The following is a 14053-nucleotide window of genomic DNA, read 5'->3' on the forward strand; positions in this document are numbered from 1 at the left end:
AAGTCAAACTTTAACATTATATACTTCCTGATAGCACAGTTAGAGTGGTAGATTTCATTTTTTTGACAGAGATTTTAACAGAAATCTATAATTTATTGAAGGCAAATATAAAGTACCTACCTAGTTTCTCTTAAAATAGTACTCTCTTTCCGAAATGGTTAAAAATGAAGAAGTAGGAGAAGCCTTATTGCAATATCAGTCTGAGTTCAATCCCTAATCCCACCAACAGTTCCAGAACCTCAATTTAATTTCTGTCCTTTCTAGAGTAATATATTTAGAATAGTATAATATAACTGAACATGAAACATGTGTACTTTAATACTCACCCTCATTGATAATTAAATAAGGAAAGCATCACTTAAATAGTGATACTTTAACATTATAAACTTCCTGATAGCACAGTTAGAGTGGCAGATTTTATTTTTTTTATAGAGATTTTTACAGAAATCTATAATTTATAGAAGGCAAATATAAAGGACCTACCTAGTTTCTCTTAAAAAAGTACTTTCTTTCCCAAATGGTTAAACTGAAGAAGTAGGAGAAGCCTTATTGCAATATCAGTCTGAGTTCAATCCCTAATCCCACCAACTGTTCCAGAACCTCAATTTAATTTCTGTCCTTTCTATAGTAATATATTTAGAATAGTATAATATAACTGAACATGAAACATGTGTACTTTAATACTCACCCTCTTTGATAATTAAATAAGGAATTATTAAGCAATTACATTGCAGTATTCTGGAACTGTTGTTGTAATTGGGGGTTGATCTCAGACTGATTTTGCAACTAGGCCATTCGAGTTTATGCATCAAACATTATTTTTGAACATCTGAGCCCACAAGCCTAAAAATCAATATGTCCTATTTTATTAGCAATAATATACTGTTGTCAGCTACTTTTTGAAATAATTTATATAGGTTTGTTGCTAAGAATTTGTATTTTCTTAGTTCTGTTTGGCCTCTCAAGATATAAAGTCACAATATGTCCTGATGTCACTATAACTGACCAAATTGGAGCTTTAGATGATCAAAGTTCCTTTTTGAGTATGCTCACAGCTTACACCTATGTGAACTCTGCAATCAAGCCCAGATTAATTTCTCCAAAGCATCACCATAAATATACATATTAATCTTTATCCTATAAGACAACATATATAGTACAAACACCTATACTTTCTGACTGCAATGTGAATGTTTTTAAAAGCTTGTACGCAATTGGTGGTATAGCTCAGTGGTAGAGCATTCGACTGCAGATCGAGAGGTCCCTGGTTCAAATCCAGGTGCCCCCTTTACCTAGCTTTTAATGTGTAAAGGTACTGAATCAATTTGCAGTTTACAGCTAGTTTGAAACTCAAGTACAGGAAAAGCTAACACAAGTAAGAGCAAGAAAACAAAAAAAGTGAAACTTTAACATTATATACTTCCTGATAGCACAGTTAGAGTGGTAGATTCCATTTTTTTGAAAGAGATTTTAACAGAAATCTTTAATTTATAGAAGGCAAATATAAAGTACCTACCTAGATTCTCTTAAAATAGTACTTTCTTTCCGAAATGGTTAAAAATGAAGAAGTAGGAGAAGCCTTATTGCAATATCAGTCTGAGTTCAATCCCTAATCCCACCAACTGTTCCAGAACCTCAATTTAATTTCTGTCCTTTCTATAGTAATATATTTAGAATAGTATAATATAACTGAACATGAAACATGTGTACTTTAATACTCACCCTCATTGACAATTAAATAAGGAAAAGCATCACTTAAATAGTGATACTTTATCATTATAAACTTCCTGATAGCACAGTTAGAGTGGCAGATTTCATTTTTTTGATAGAGATTTTTACAGAAATCTATAATTTATAGAAGGCAAATATAAAGGACCTACCTAGTTTCTCTTAAAAAAGTACTTTCTTTCCCAAATGGTTAAACTGAAGAAGTAGGAGATGCCTTTTTGCAATATCAGTCTGAGTTCAGTCCCTAATCCCACCAACTGTTCCAGAACCTCAATTTAATTTCTGTCCTTTCTATAGTAATATATTTAGAATAGTATAATATAACTGAACATGAAACATGTGTACTTTAATACTCACCCTCTTTGATAATTAAAAAAGGAATTATTAAGCAATTACATTGCAGTATTCTGGAACTGTTGTTGTAATTGGGGGTTGATCTCAGACTGATTTTGCAACTAGGCCATTCGAGTTTATGCATCAAACATTATTTTTGAACATCTGAGCCCACAAGCCTAAAAATCAATATGTCCTATTTTATTAGCAATAATATACTGTTGTCAGCTACTTTTTGAAATAATTTATATAGGTTTGTTGCTAAGAATTTGTATTTTCTTAGTTCTGTTTGGCCTCTCAAGATATAAAGTCACAATATGTCCTGATGTCACTATAACTGACCAAATTGGAGCTTTAGATGATCAAAGTTCCTTTTTGAGTATGCTCACAGCTTACACCTATGTGAACTCTGCAATCAAGCCCAGATTAATTTCTCCAAAGCATCACCATAAATATACATATTAATCTTTATCCTATAAGACAACATATATAGTACAAACACCTATACTTTCTGACTGCAATGTGAATGTTTTTAAAAGCTTGTACGCAATTGGTGGTATAGCTCAGTGGTAGAGCATTCGACTGCAGATCGAGAGGTCCCTGGTTCAAATCCAGGTGCCCCCTTTACCTAGCTTTTAATGTGTAAAGGTACTGAATCAATTTGCAGTTTACAGCTAGTTTGAAACTCAAGTACAGGAAAAGCTAACACAAGTAAGAGCAAGAAAACAAAAAAAGTGAAACTTTAACATTATATACTTCCTGATAGCACAGTTAGAGTGGTAGATTCCATTTTTTTGAAAGAGATTTTAACAGAAATCTTTAATTTATAGAAGGCAAATATAAAGTACCTACCTAGATTCTCTTAAAATAGTACTTTCTTTCCGAAATGGTTAAAAATGAAGAAGTAGGAGAAGCCTTATTGCAATATCAGTCTGAGTTCAATCCCTAATCCCACCAACTGTTCCAGAACCTCAATTTAATTTCTGTCCTTTCTATAGTAATATATTTAGAATAGTATAATATAACTGAACATGAAACATGTGTACTTTAATACTCACCCTCATTGACAATTAAATAAGGAAAAGCATCACTTAAATAGTGATACTTTATCATTATAAACTTCCTGATAGCACAGTTAGAGTGGCAGATTTCATTTTTTTGATAGAGATTTTTACAGAAATCTATAATTTATAGAAGGCAAATATAAAGGACCTACCTAGTTTCTCTTAAAAAAGTACTTTCTTTCCCAAATGGTTAAACTGAAGAAGTAGGAGATGCCTTTTTGCAATATCAGTCTGAGTTCAGTCCCTAATCCCACCAACTGTTCCAGAACCTCAATTTAATTTCTGTCCTTTCTATAGTAATATATTTAGAATAGTATAATATAACTGAACATGAAACATGTGTACTTTAATACTCACCCTCTTTGATAATTAAAAAAGGAATTATTAAGCAATTACATTGCAGTATTCTGGAACTGTTGTTGTAATTGGGGGTTGATCTCAGACTGATTTTGCAACTAGGCCATTCGAGTTTATGCATCAAACATTATTTTTGAACATCTGAGCCCACAAGCCCAAAAATCAAAATGTCCTATTTTATTAGCAATAATATACTGTTGTCAGCTACTTTTTGAAATAATTTATATAGGTTTGTTGCTAAGAATTTGTATTTTCTTAGTTCTGTTTGGCCTCTCAAGATATAAAGTCACAATATGTCCTGATGTCACTATAACTGACCAAATTGGAGCTTTAGATGATCAAAGTTCCTTTTTGAGTATGCTCACAGCTTACACCTATGTGAACTCTGCAATCAAGCCCAGATTAATAACTCCAAAGCATCACCATAAATATACATATTAATTTTTTATCCAATAAGACAACATATATAGTACAAACACCTAAACTTTCTGACTGCAATGTGAATGTTTTTAAAATCTTGTAAGCAATTGGTGGTATAGCTCAGTGGTAGAGCATTCAACTGCAGATCAAGAGGTCCCTGGTTCAAATCCAGGTGCCCCCTTTACCTAGCTTTTAATGTGTAAAGGTACTGAATCAATTTGCAGTTTACAGCTAGTTTGAAACTCAAGAACAGGAAAAGCTAACACAAGTAAGAGCAAGAAATAAAAAAAAAGTCAAACTTTAACATTATATACTTCCTGATAGCACAGTTAGAGTGGTAGATTTCATTTTTTTGACAGAGATATTAACAGAAATCTATAATTTATTGAAGGCAAATATAAAGTACCTACCTAGTTTCTCTTAAAATAGTACTCTCTTTCCGAAATGGTTAAAAATGAAGAAGTAGGAGAAGCCTTATTGCAATATCAGTCTGAGTTCAATCCCTAATCCCACCAACAGTTCCAGAACCTCAATTTAATTTCTGTCCTTTCTATAGTAATATATTTAGAATAGTATAATATAACTGAACATGAAACATGTGTACTTTAACACTCACCCTCATTGATAATTAAATAAGGAAAAGCATCACTTAAATAGTGATACTTTAACATTATAAACTTCCTGATAGCACAGTTAGAGTGGCAGATTTTATTTTTTTTATAGAGATTTTTACAGAAATCTATAATTTATAGAAGGCAAATATAAAGGACCTACCTAGTTTCTCTTAAAAAAGTACTTTCTTTCCCAAATGGTTAAACTGAAGAAGTAGGAGAAGCCTTATTGCAATATCAGTCTGAGTTCAATCCCTAATCCCACCAACTGTTCCAGAACCTCAATTTAATTTCTGTCCTTTCTATAGTAATATATTTAGAATAGTATAATATAACTGAACATGAAACATGTGTACTTTAATACTCACCCTCTTTGATAATTAAATAAGGAATTATTAAGCAATTACATTGCAGTATTCTGGAACTGTTGTTGTAATTGGGGGTTGATCTCAGACTGATTTTGCAACTAGGCCATTCGAGTTTATGCATCAAACATTATTTTTGAACATCTGAGCCCACAAGCCCAAAAATCAAAATGTCCTATTTTATTAGCAATAATATACTGTTGTCAGCTACTTTTTGAAATAATTTATATAGGTTTGTTGCTAAGAATTTGTATTTTCTTAGTTCTGTTTGGCCTCTCAAGATATAAAGTCACAATATGTCCTGATGTCACTATAACTGACCAAATTGGAGCTTTAGATGATCAAAGTTCCTTTTTGAGTATGCTCACAGCTTACACCTATGTGAACTCTGCAATCAAGCCCAGATTAATTTCTCCAAAGCATCAACATAAATATACATATTAATCTTTATCCTATAAGACAACATATATAGTACAAACACCTATACTTTCTGACTGCAATGTGAATGTTTTTAAAAGCTTGTACGCAATTGGTGGTATAGCTCAGTGGTAGAGCATTCGACTGCAGATCGAGAGGTCCCTGGTTCAAATCCAGGTGCCCCCTTTACCTAGCTTTTAATGTGTAAAGGTACTGAATCAATTTGCAGTTTACAGCTAGTTTGAAACTCAAGTACAGGAAAAGCTAACACAAGTAAGAGCAAGAAAACAAAAAAAGTGAAACTTTAACATTATATACTTCCTGATAGCACAGTTAGAGTGGTAGATTCCATTTTTTTGAAAGAGATTTTAACAGAAATCTATAATTTATAGAAGGCAAATATAAAGTACCTACCTAGATTCTCTTAAAATAGTACTTTCTTTCCGAAATGGTTAAAAATGAAGAAGTAGGAGAAGCCTTATTGCAATATCAGTCTGAGTTCAATCCCTAATCCCACCAACTGTTCCAGAACCTCAATTTAATTTCTGTCCTTTCTATAGTAATATATTTAGAATAGTATAATATAACTGAACATGAAACATGTGTACTTTAATACTCACCCTCATTGACAATTAAATAAGGAAAAGCATCACTTAAATAGTGATACTTTATCATTATAAACTTCCTGATAGCACAGTTAGAGTGGCAGATTTCATTTTTTTGATAGAGATTTTTACAGAAATCTATAATTTATAGAAGGCAAATATAAAGGACCTACCTAGTTTCTCTTAAAAAAGTACTTTCTTTCCCAAATGGTTAAACTGAAGAAGTAGGAGAAGCCTTATTGCAATATCAGTCTGAGTTCAGTCCCTAATCCCACCAACTGTTCCAGAACCTCAATTTAATTTCTGTCCTTTCTATAGTAATATATTTAGAATAGTATAATATAACTGAACATGAAACATGTGTACTTTAATACTCACCCTCTTTGATAATTAAAAAAGGAATTATTAAGCAATTACATTGCAGTATTCTGGAACTGTTGTTGTAATTGGGGGTTGATCTCAGACTGATTTTGCAACTAGGCCATTCGAGTTTATGCATCAAACATTATTTTTGAACATCTGAGCCCACAAGCCCAAAAATCAAAATGTCCTATTTTATTAGCAATAATATACTGTTGTCAGCTACTTTTTGAAATAATTTATATAGGTTTGTTGCTAAGAATTTGTATTTTCTTAGTTCTGTTTGGCCTCTCAAGATATAAAGTCACAATATGTCCTGATGTCACTATTACTGACAAAATTGGAGCTTTAGATGATCAAAGTTCCTTTTTGAGCATGCTCACAGCTTACACCTATGTGAACTCTGCAATCAAGCCCAGATTAATAACTCCAAAGCATCACCATAAATATACATATTAATTTTTTATCCTATAAGACAACATATATAGTACAAACACCTATACTTTCTGACTGCAATGTGAATGTTTTTAAAAGCTTGTATGCAATTGGGGGTATAGCTCAGTGGTAGAGCATTCGACTGCAGATCGAGAGGTCCCTGGTTCAAATCCAGGTGCCCCCTTTACCTAGCTTTTAATGTGTAAAGGTACTGAATCAATTTGCAGTTTACAGCTAGTTTGAAACTCAAGTACAGGAAAAGCTAACACAAGTATGAGCAAGAAAACAAAAAAAGTGAATCTTTAACATTATATACTTCCTGATAGCACAGTTAGAGTGGTAGATTTAATTTTTTTGATAGAGATTTTAACAGAAATCTATAATTTATAGAAGGCAAATATAAAGGACCTACCTAGTTTCTCTTTAAAAAGTACTTTCTTTCCCAAATGGTTAAACTGAAAAAGTAGGAGAACTCTTATTGCAATATCAGTCTGAGTTCAATCCCTAATCCCACCAACAGTTCCAGAACCTCGATTTAATTTCTGTCCTTTGTATAGTAATATATTTAGAATAGTATACTATAACTGAACGTGAAACATGTGTACTTTAATACTCACCCTCATTGATAATTAAATAAGGAAAAGCATCACTTAAATAGTGATACTTTAACATTATAAACTTCCTTATAGCACAGTTAGAGTGGCAGATTTTATTTTTTTTATAGAGATTTTTACAGAAATCTATAATTTAGAGAAGGCAAATATAAAGGACCTACCTAGTTTCTCTTTAAAAAGTATTTTCTTTCCCAAATGGTTAAACTGAAGAAGTAGGAGAAGCCTTATTGCAATATCAGTCTGAGTTCAATCCCTAATCCCACCAACAGTTCCAGAACCTCAATTTAATTTCTGTCCTTTCTATAGTAATATATTTAGAATAGTATAATATAACTGAACATGAAACATGTGTACTTTAATACTCACCCTCTTTGATAATTAAATAAGGAATTATAAGGCAATTGTATTGCTGTGTTCTGGAACTGTTGTTGTAGTTGGGGGTTAATCTCAGACTAATTTTGCAACTAGGCCATTCGAGTTTATGCATCAAACATTAATTTTGAACATCTGAGCCCTCAAGCCCAAAAATCAAAATGTCCTATTTTATTAGCAATAATATACTGTTGTCAGCTACTTTTTGAAATAATTTATATAGGTTTATTGCTAAGAATTTGTATTTTCTTAGTTCTGTTTGGCCTCCCAAAATTTAAAGTCACAATATGTCCTGATGTCACTATTACTGACGAAATTGGAGCTTTAGATGATCAAAGTTCCTTTTTGAGCATGCTCACAGCTTACACCTATGTGAACTCTGCAATCAAGCCCAGATTAATAACTCCAAAGCATCACCATAAATATACATATTAATTTTTTATCCTATAAGACAACATATATAGTACAAACACCTAAACTTTCTGACTGCAATGTGAATGTTTTTAAAATCTTGTAAGCAATTGGTGGTATAGCTCAGTGGTAGAGCATTCTACTGCAGATCGAGAGGTCCTTGGTTCAAATCCAGGTGCCCCCTTTACCTAGCTTTTAATGTGTAAAGGTACTGAATCAATTTGCAGTTTACAGCTAGTTTGAAACTCAAGAACAGGAAAAGCTAACACAAGTAAGAGCAAGAAAACAAAAAAAGTGAAACTTTAACATTATATACTTCCTGATAGCACAGTTAGAGTGGTAGATTTCATTTTTTTGAAAGAGATTTTAACAGAAATCTATAATTTATAGAAGGCAAATATAAAGTACCTACCTAGATTCTCTTAAAATAGTACTTTCTTTCCAAAATGGTTAAAAATGAAGAAGTAGGAGAAGCCTTATTGCAATATCAGTCTGAGTTCAATCCCTAATCCCACCAACTGTTCCAGAACCTCAATTTAATTTCTGTCCTTTCTATAGTAATATATTTAGAATAGTATAATATAACTGAACATGAAACATGTGTACTTTAATACTCACCCTCTTTGATAATTAAAAAAGGAATTATTAAGCAATTACATTGCAGTATTCTGGAACTGTTGTTGTAATTGGGGGTTGATCTCAGACTGATTTTGCAACTAGGCCATTCGAGTTTATGCATCAAACATTATTTTTGAACATCTGAGCCCACAAGCCCAAAAATCAAAATGTCCTATTTTATTAGCAATAATATACTGTTGTCAGCTACTTTTTGAAATAATTTATATAGGTTTGTTGCTAAGAATTTGTATTTTCTTAGTTCTGTTTGGCCTCTCAAGATATAAAGTCACAATATGTCCTGATGTCACTATAACTGACCAAATTGGAGCTTTAGATGATCAAAGTTCCTTTTTGAGTATGCTCACAGCTTACACCTATGTGAACTCTGCAATCAAGCCCAGATTAATTTCTCCAAAGCATCACCATAAATATACATATTAATCTTTATCCTATAAGACAACATATATAGTACAAACACCTATACTTTCTGACTGCAATGTGAATGTTTTTAAAAGCTTGTACACAATTGGGGGTATAGCTCAGTGGTAGAGCATTCGACTGCAGATCGAGAGGTCCCTGGTTCAAATCCAGGTGCCCCCTTTACCTAGCTTTTAATGTGTAAAGGTACTGAATCAATTTGCAGTTTACAGCTAGTTTGAAACTCAAGTACAGGAAAAGCTAACACAAGTATGAGCAAGAAAACAAAAAAAGTGAATCTTTAACATTATATACTTCCTGATAGCACAGTTAGAGTGGTAGATTTAATTTTTTTGATAGAGATTTTAACAGAAATCTATAATTTATAGAAGGCAAATATAAAGTACCTACCTAGATTCTCTTAAAATAGTACTTTCTTTCTGAAATGGTTAAAAATGAAGAAGTAGGAGAAGCCTTATTGCAATATCAGTCTGAGTTCAATCCCTAATCCCACCAACAGTTCCAGAACCTTGATTTAATTTCTGTCCTTTCTATAGTAATATATATAAAATAGTATAATATAACTGAACATGAAACATGTGTACTTTAATACTCTCCCTCATTGATAATTAAATAAGGAAAAGCATCACTTAAATAGTGATACTTTAACATTATACTCTTCCTGATAGCACAGTTAGAGTGGCAGATTTCATTTATTTGAAAGCGATTTTTAAAGAAAGCTATAATTTATAGAAGGCAAATATAAAGGACCTACCTAGTTTCTCTGTAAAAAGTATTTTCTTTCCCAAATGGTTAAACTGAAGAAGTAGGAGAAGCCTTATTGCAATATCAGTCTGAGTTCAATCCCTAATCCCACCAACAGTTCCAGAACCTCAATTTAATTTCTGTCCTTTCTATAGTAATATATTTAGAATAGTATAATATAACTGAACATGAAACATGTGTACTTTAATACTCACCCTCTTTGATAATTAAATAAGGAATTATAAGGCAATTGTATTGCTGTGTTCTGGAACTGTTGTTGTAGTTGGGGGTTAATCTCAGACTAATTTTGCAACTAGGCCATTCGAGTTTATGCATCAAACATTAATTTTGAACATCTGAGCCCTCAAGCCCAAAAATCAAAATGTCCTATTTTATTAGCAATAATATACTGTTGTCAGCTACTTTTTGAAATAATTTATATAGGTTTATTGCTAAGAATTTGTATTTTCTTAGTTCTGTTTGGCCTCCCAAAATTTAAAGTCACAATATGTCCTGATGTCACTATTACTGATGAAATTGGAGCTTTAGATGATCAAAGTTCCTTTTTGAGCATGCTCACAGCTTACACCTATGTGAACTCTGCAATCAAGCCCAGATTAATAACTCCAAAGCATCACCATAAATATACATATTAATTTTTTATCCTATAAGACAACATATATAGTACAAACACCTAAACTTTCTGACTGCAATGTGAATGTTTTTAAAATCTTGTAAGCAATTGGTGGTATAGCTCAGTGGTAGAGCAATCTACTGCAGATCGAGAGGTCCTTGGTTCAAATCCAGGTGCCCCCTTTACCTAGCTTTTAATGTGTAAAGGTACTGAATCAATTTGCAGTTTACAGCTAGTTTGAAACTCAAGAACAGGAAAAGCTAACACAAGTAAGAGCAAGAAATAAAAAAAAAGTCAAACTTTAACATTATATACTTCCTGATAGCACAGTTAGAGTGGTAGATTTCATTTTTTTGACAGAGATTTTAACAGAAATCTATAATTTATTGAAGGCAAATATAAAGTACCTACCTAGTTTCTCTTAAAATAGTACTCTCTTTCCGAAATGGTTAAAAATGAAGAAGTAGGAGAAGCCTTATTGCAATATCAGTCTGAGTTCAATCCCTAATCCCACCAACAGTTCCAGAACCTTGATTTAATTTCTGTCCTTTCTATAGTAATATATTTAAAATAGTATAATATAACTGAACATGAAACATGTGTACTGTAATACTCTCCCTCATTGATAATTAAATAAGGAAAAGCATCACTTAAATAGTGATACTTTAACATTATACTCTTCCTGATAGCACAGTTAGAGTGGCAGATTTCATTTATTTGAAAGCGATTTTTAAAGAAAGCTATAATTTATAGAATTCAAATATAAAGGACCTACCTAGTTTCTCTTTAAAAAGTATTTTCTTTCCCAAATGGTTAAACTGAAGAAGTAGGAGAAGCCTTATTGCAATATCAGTCTGAGTTCAATCCCTAATCCCACCAACAGTTCCAGAACCTCAATTTAATTTCTGTCCTTTCTATAGTAATATATTTAGAATAGTATAATATAACTGAACATGAAACATGTGTACTTTAATACTCACCCTCTTTGATAATTAAATAAGGAATTATAAGGCAATTGTATTGCTGTGTTCTGGAACTGTTGTTGTAGTTGGGGGTTAATCTCAGACTAATTTTGCAACTAGGCCATTCGAGTTTATGCATCAAACATTAATTTTGAACATCTGAGCCCTCAAGCCCAAAAATCAAAATGTCCTATTTTATTAGCAATAATATACTGTTGTCAGCTACTTTTTGAAATAATTTATATAGGTTTGTTGCTAAGAATTTGTATTTTCTTAGTTCTGTTTGGCCTCTCAAGATATAAAGTCACAATATGTCCTGATGTCACTATAACTGACCAAATTGGAGCTTTAGATGATCAAAGTTCCTTTTTGAGTATGCTCACAGCTTACACCTATGTGAACTCTGCAATCAAGCCCAGATTAATTTCTCCAAAGCATCACCATAAATATACATATTAATCTTTATCCTATAAGACAACATATATAGTACAAACACCTATACTTTCTGACTGCAATGTGAATGTTTTTAAAAGCTTGTACACAATTGGGGGTATAGCTCAGTGGTAGAGCATTCGACTGCAGATCGAGAGGTCCCTGGTTCAAGTCCAGGTGCCCCCTTTACCTAGCTTTTAATGTGTAAAGGTACTGAATCAATTTGCAGTTTACAGCTAGTTTGAAACTCAAGTACAGGAAAAGCTAACACAAGTATGAGCAAGAAAACAAAAAAAGTGAATCTTTAACATTATATACTTCCTGATAGCACAGTTAGAGTGGTAGATTTAATTTTTTTGATAGAGATTTTAACAGAAATCTATAATTTATAGAAGGCAAATATAAAGTACCTACCTAGATTCTCTTAAAATAGTACTTTCTTTCTGAAATGGTTAAAAATGAAGAAGTAGGAGAAGCCTTATTGCAATATCAGTCTGAGTTCAATCCCTAATCCCACCAACAGTTCCAGAACCTTGATTTAATTTCTGTCCTTTCTATAGTAATATATATAAAATAGTATAATATAACTGAACATGAAACATGTGTACTTTAATACTCTCCCTCATTGATAATTAAATAAGGAAAAGCATCACTTAAATAGTGATACTTTAACATTATACTCTTCCTGATAGCACAGTTAGAGTGGCAGATTTCATTTATTTGAAAGCGATTTTTAAAGAAAGCTATAATTTATAGAAGGCAAATATAAAGGACCTACCTAGTTTCTCTGTAAAAAGTATTTTCTTTCCCAAATGGTTAAACTGAAGAAGTAGGAGAAGCCTTATTGCAATATCAGTCTGAGTTCAATCCCTAATCCCACCAACAGTTCCAGAACCTCAATTTAATTTCTGTCCTTTCTATAGTAATATATTTAGAATAGTATAATATAACTGAACATGAAACATGTGTACTTTAATACTCACCCTCTTTGATAATTAAATAAGGAATTATAAGGCAATTGTATTGCTGTGTTCTGGAACTGTTGTTGTAGTTGGGGGTTAATCTCAGACTAATTTTGCAACTAGGCCATTCGAGTTTATGCATCAAACATTAATTTTGAACATCTGAGCCCTAAAGCCCAAAAATCAAAATGTCCTATTTTATTAGCAATAATATACTGTTGTCAGCTACTTTTTGAAATAATTTATATAGGTTTATTGCTAAGAATTTGTATTTTCTTAGTTCTGTTTGGCCTCCCAAAATTTAAAGTCACAATATGTCCTGATGTCACTATTACTGACGAAATTGGAGCTTTAGATGATCAAAGTTCCTTTTTGAGCATGCTCACAGCTTACACCTATGTGAACTCTGCAATCAAGCCCAGATTAATAACTCCAAAGCATCACCATAAATATACATATTAATTTTTTATCCTATAAGACAACATATATAGTACAAACACCTAAACTTTCTGACTGCAATGTGAATGTTTTTAAAATCTTGTAAGCAATTGGTGGTATAGCTCAGTGGTAGAGCAATCTACTGCAGATCGAGAGGTCCTTGGTTCAAATCCAGGTGCCCCCTTTACCTAGCTTTTAATGTGTAAAGGTACTGAATCAATTTGCAGTTTACAGCTAGTTTGAAACTCAAGAACAGGAAAAGCTAACACAAGTAAGAGCAAGAAATAAAAAAAAAGTCAAACTTTAACATTATATACTTCCTGATAGCACAGTTAGAGTGGTAGATTTCATTTTTTTGACAGAGATTTTAACAGAAATCTATAATTTATTGAAGGCAAATATAAAGTACCTACCTAGTTTCTCTTAAAATAGTACTCTCTTTCCGAAATGGTTAAAAATGAAGAAGTAGGAGAAGCCTTATTGCAATATCAGTCTGAGTTCAATCCCTAATCCCACCAACAGTTCCAGAACCTCAATTTAATTTCTGTCCTTTCTATAGTAATATATTTAGAATAGTATAATATAACTGAACATGAAACATGTGTACTTTAACACTCACCCTCATTGATAATTAAATAAGGAAAAGCATCACTTAAATAGTGATACTTTAACATTATAAACTTCCTGATAGCACAGTTAGAGTGGCAGATTTTATTTTTTTTATAGAGATTTT

General features: G+C 32.1%; 10 non-coding genes across 10 annotated transcripts; all 10 read left to right on the forward strand.

The window, feature by feature from the left end:
- Positions 1 to 1216: 1216 nt before the first annotated feature.
- TRNAC-GCA (transfer RNA cysteine (anticodon GCA)) lies at positions 1217 to 1288 on the forward strand. Its single transcript has one exon. It is a non-coding gene; the product is annotated as a tRNA-Cys (tRNA).
- Positions 1289 to 2613: 1325 nt separating this feature from the next.
- TRNAC-GCA (transfer RNA cysteine (anticodon GCA)) lies at positions 2614 to 2685 on the forward strand. Its single transcript has one exon. It is a non-coding gene; the product is annotated as a tRNA-Cys (tRNA).
- Positions 2686 to 4011: 1326 nt separating this feature from the next.
- TRNAC-GCA (transfer RNA cysteine (anticodon GCA)) lies at positions 4012 to 4083 on the forward strand. The gene has a single exon. It is a non-coding gene; the product is annotated as a tRNA-Cys (tRNA).
- Positions 4084 to 5409: 1326 nt separating this feature from the next.
- TRNAC-GCA (transfer RNA cysteine (anticodon GCA)) lies at positions 5410 to 5481 on the forward strand. The gene has a single exon. It is a non-coding gene; the product is annotated as a tRNA-Cys (tRNA).
- A 1326-nt stretch (positions 5482 to 6807) lies between these two features.
- On the forward strand, positions 6808 to 6879 carry TRNAC-GCA (transfer RNA cysteine (anticodon GCA)). The gene has a single exon. It is a non-coding gene; the product is annotated as a tRNA-Cys (tRNA).
- A 1325-nt stretch (positions 6880 to 8204) lies between these two features.
- Positions 8205 to 8276, forward strand: TRNAC-GCA (transfer RNA cysteine (anticodon GCA)). The gene has a single exon. It is a non-coding gene; the product is annotated as a tRNA-Cys (tRNA).
- Positions 8277 to 9238: 962 nt separating this feature from the next.
- TRNAC-GCA (transfer RNA cysteine (anticodon GCA)) lies at positions 9239 to 9310 on the forward strand. The gene has a single exon. It is a non-coding gene; the product is annotated as a tRNA-Cys (tRNA).
- A 1326-nt stretch (positions 9311 to 10636) lies between these two features.
- Positions 10637 to 10708, forward strand: TRNAC-GCA (transfer RNA cysteine (anticodon GCA)). Its single transcript has one exon. It is a non-coding gene; the product is annotated as a tRNA-Cys (tRNA).
- Positions 10709 to 12034: 1326 nt separating this feature from the next.
- On the forward strand, positions 12035 to 12106 carry TRNAC-GCA (transfer RNA cysteine (anticodon GCA)). Its single transcript has one exon. It is a non-coding gene; the product is annotated as a tRNA-Cys (tRNA).
- Positions 12107 to 13432: 1326 nt separating this feature from the next.
- Positions 13433 to 13504, forward strand: TRNAC-GCA (transfer RNA cysteine (anticodon GCA)). Its single transcript has one exon. It is a non-coding gene; the product is annotated as a tRNA-Cys (tRNA).
- The last annotated feature ends 549 nt before the right edge of the window (positions 13505 to 14053 follow it).

This window comes from Taudactylus pleione, unplaced genomic scaffold, assembly GCF_031769625.1.
Source record: "Taudactylus pleione unplaced genomic scaffold, aTauple2 ptg000021l, whole genome shotgun sequence".
In the NCBI taxonomy this organism is placed as follows: domain Eukaryota; kingdom Metazoa; phylum Chordata; class Amphibia; order Anura; family Myobatrachidae; genus Taudactylus; species Taudactylus pleione.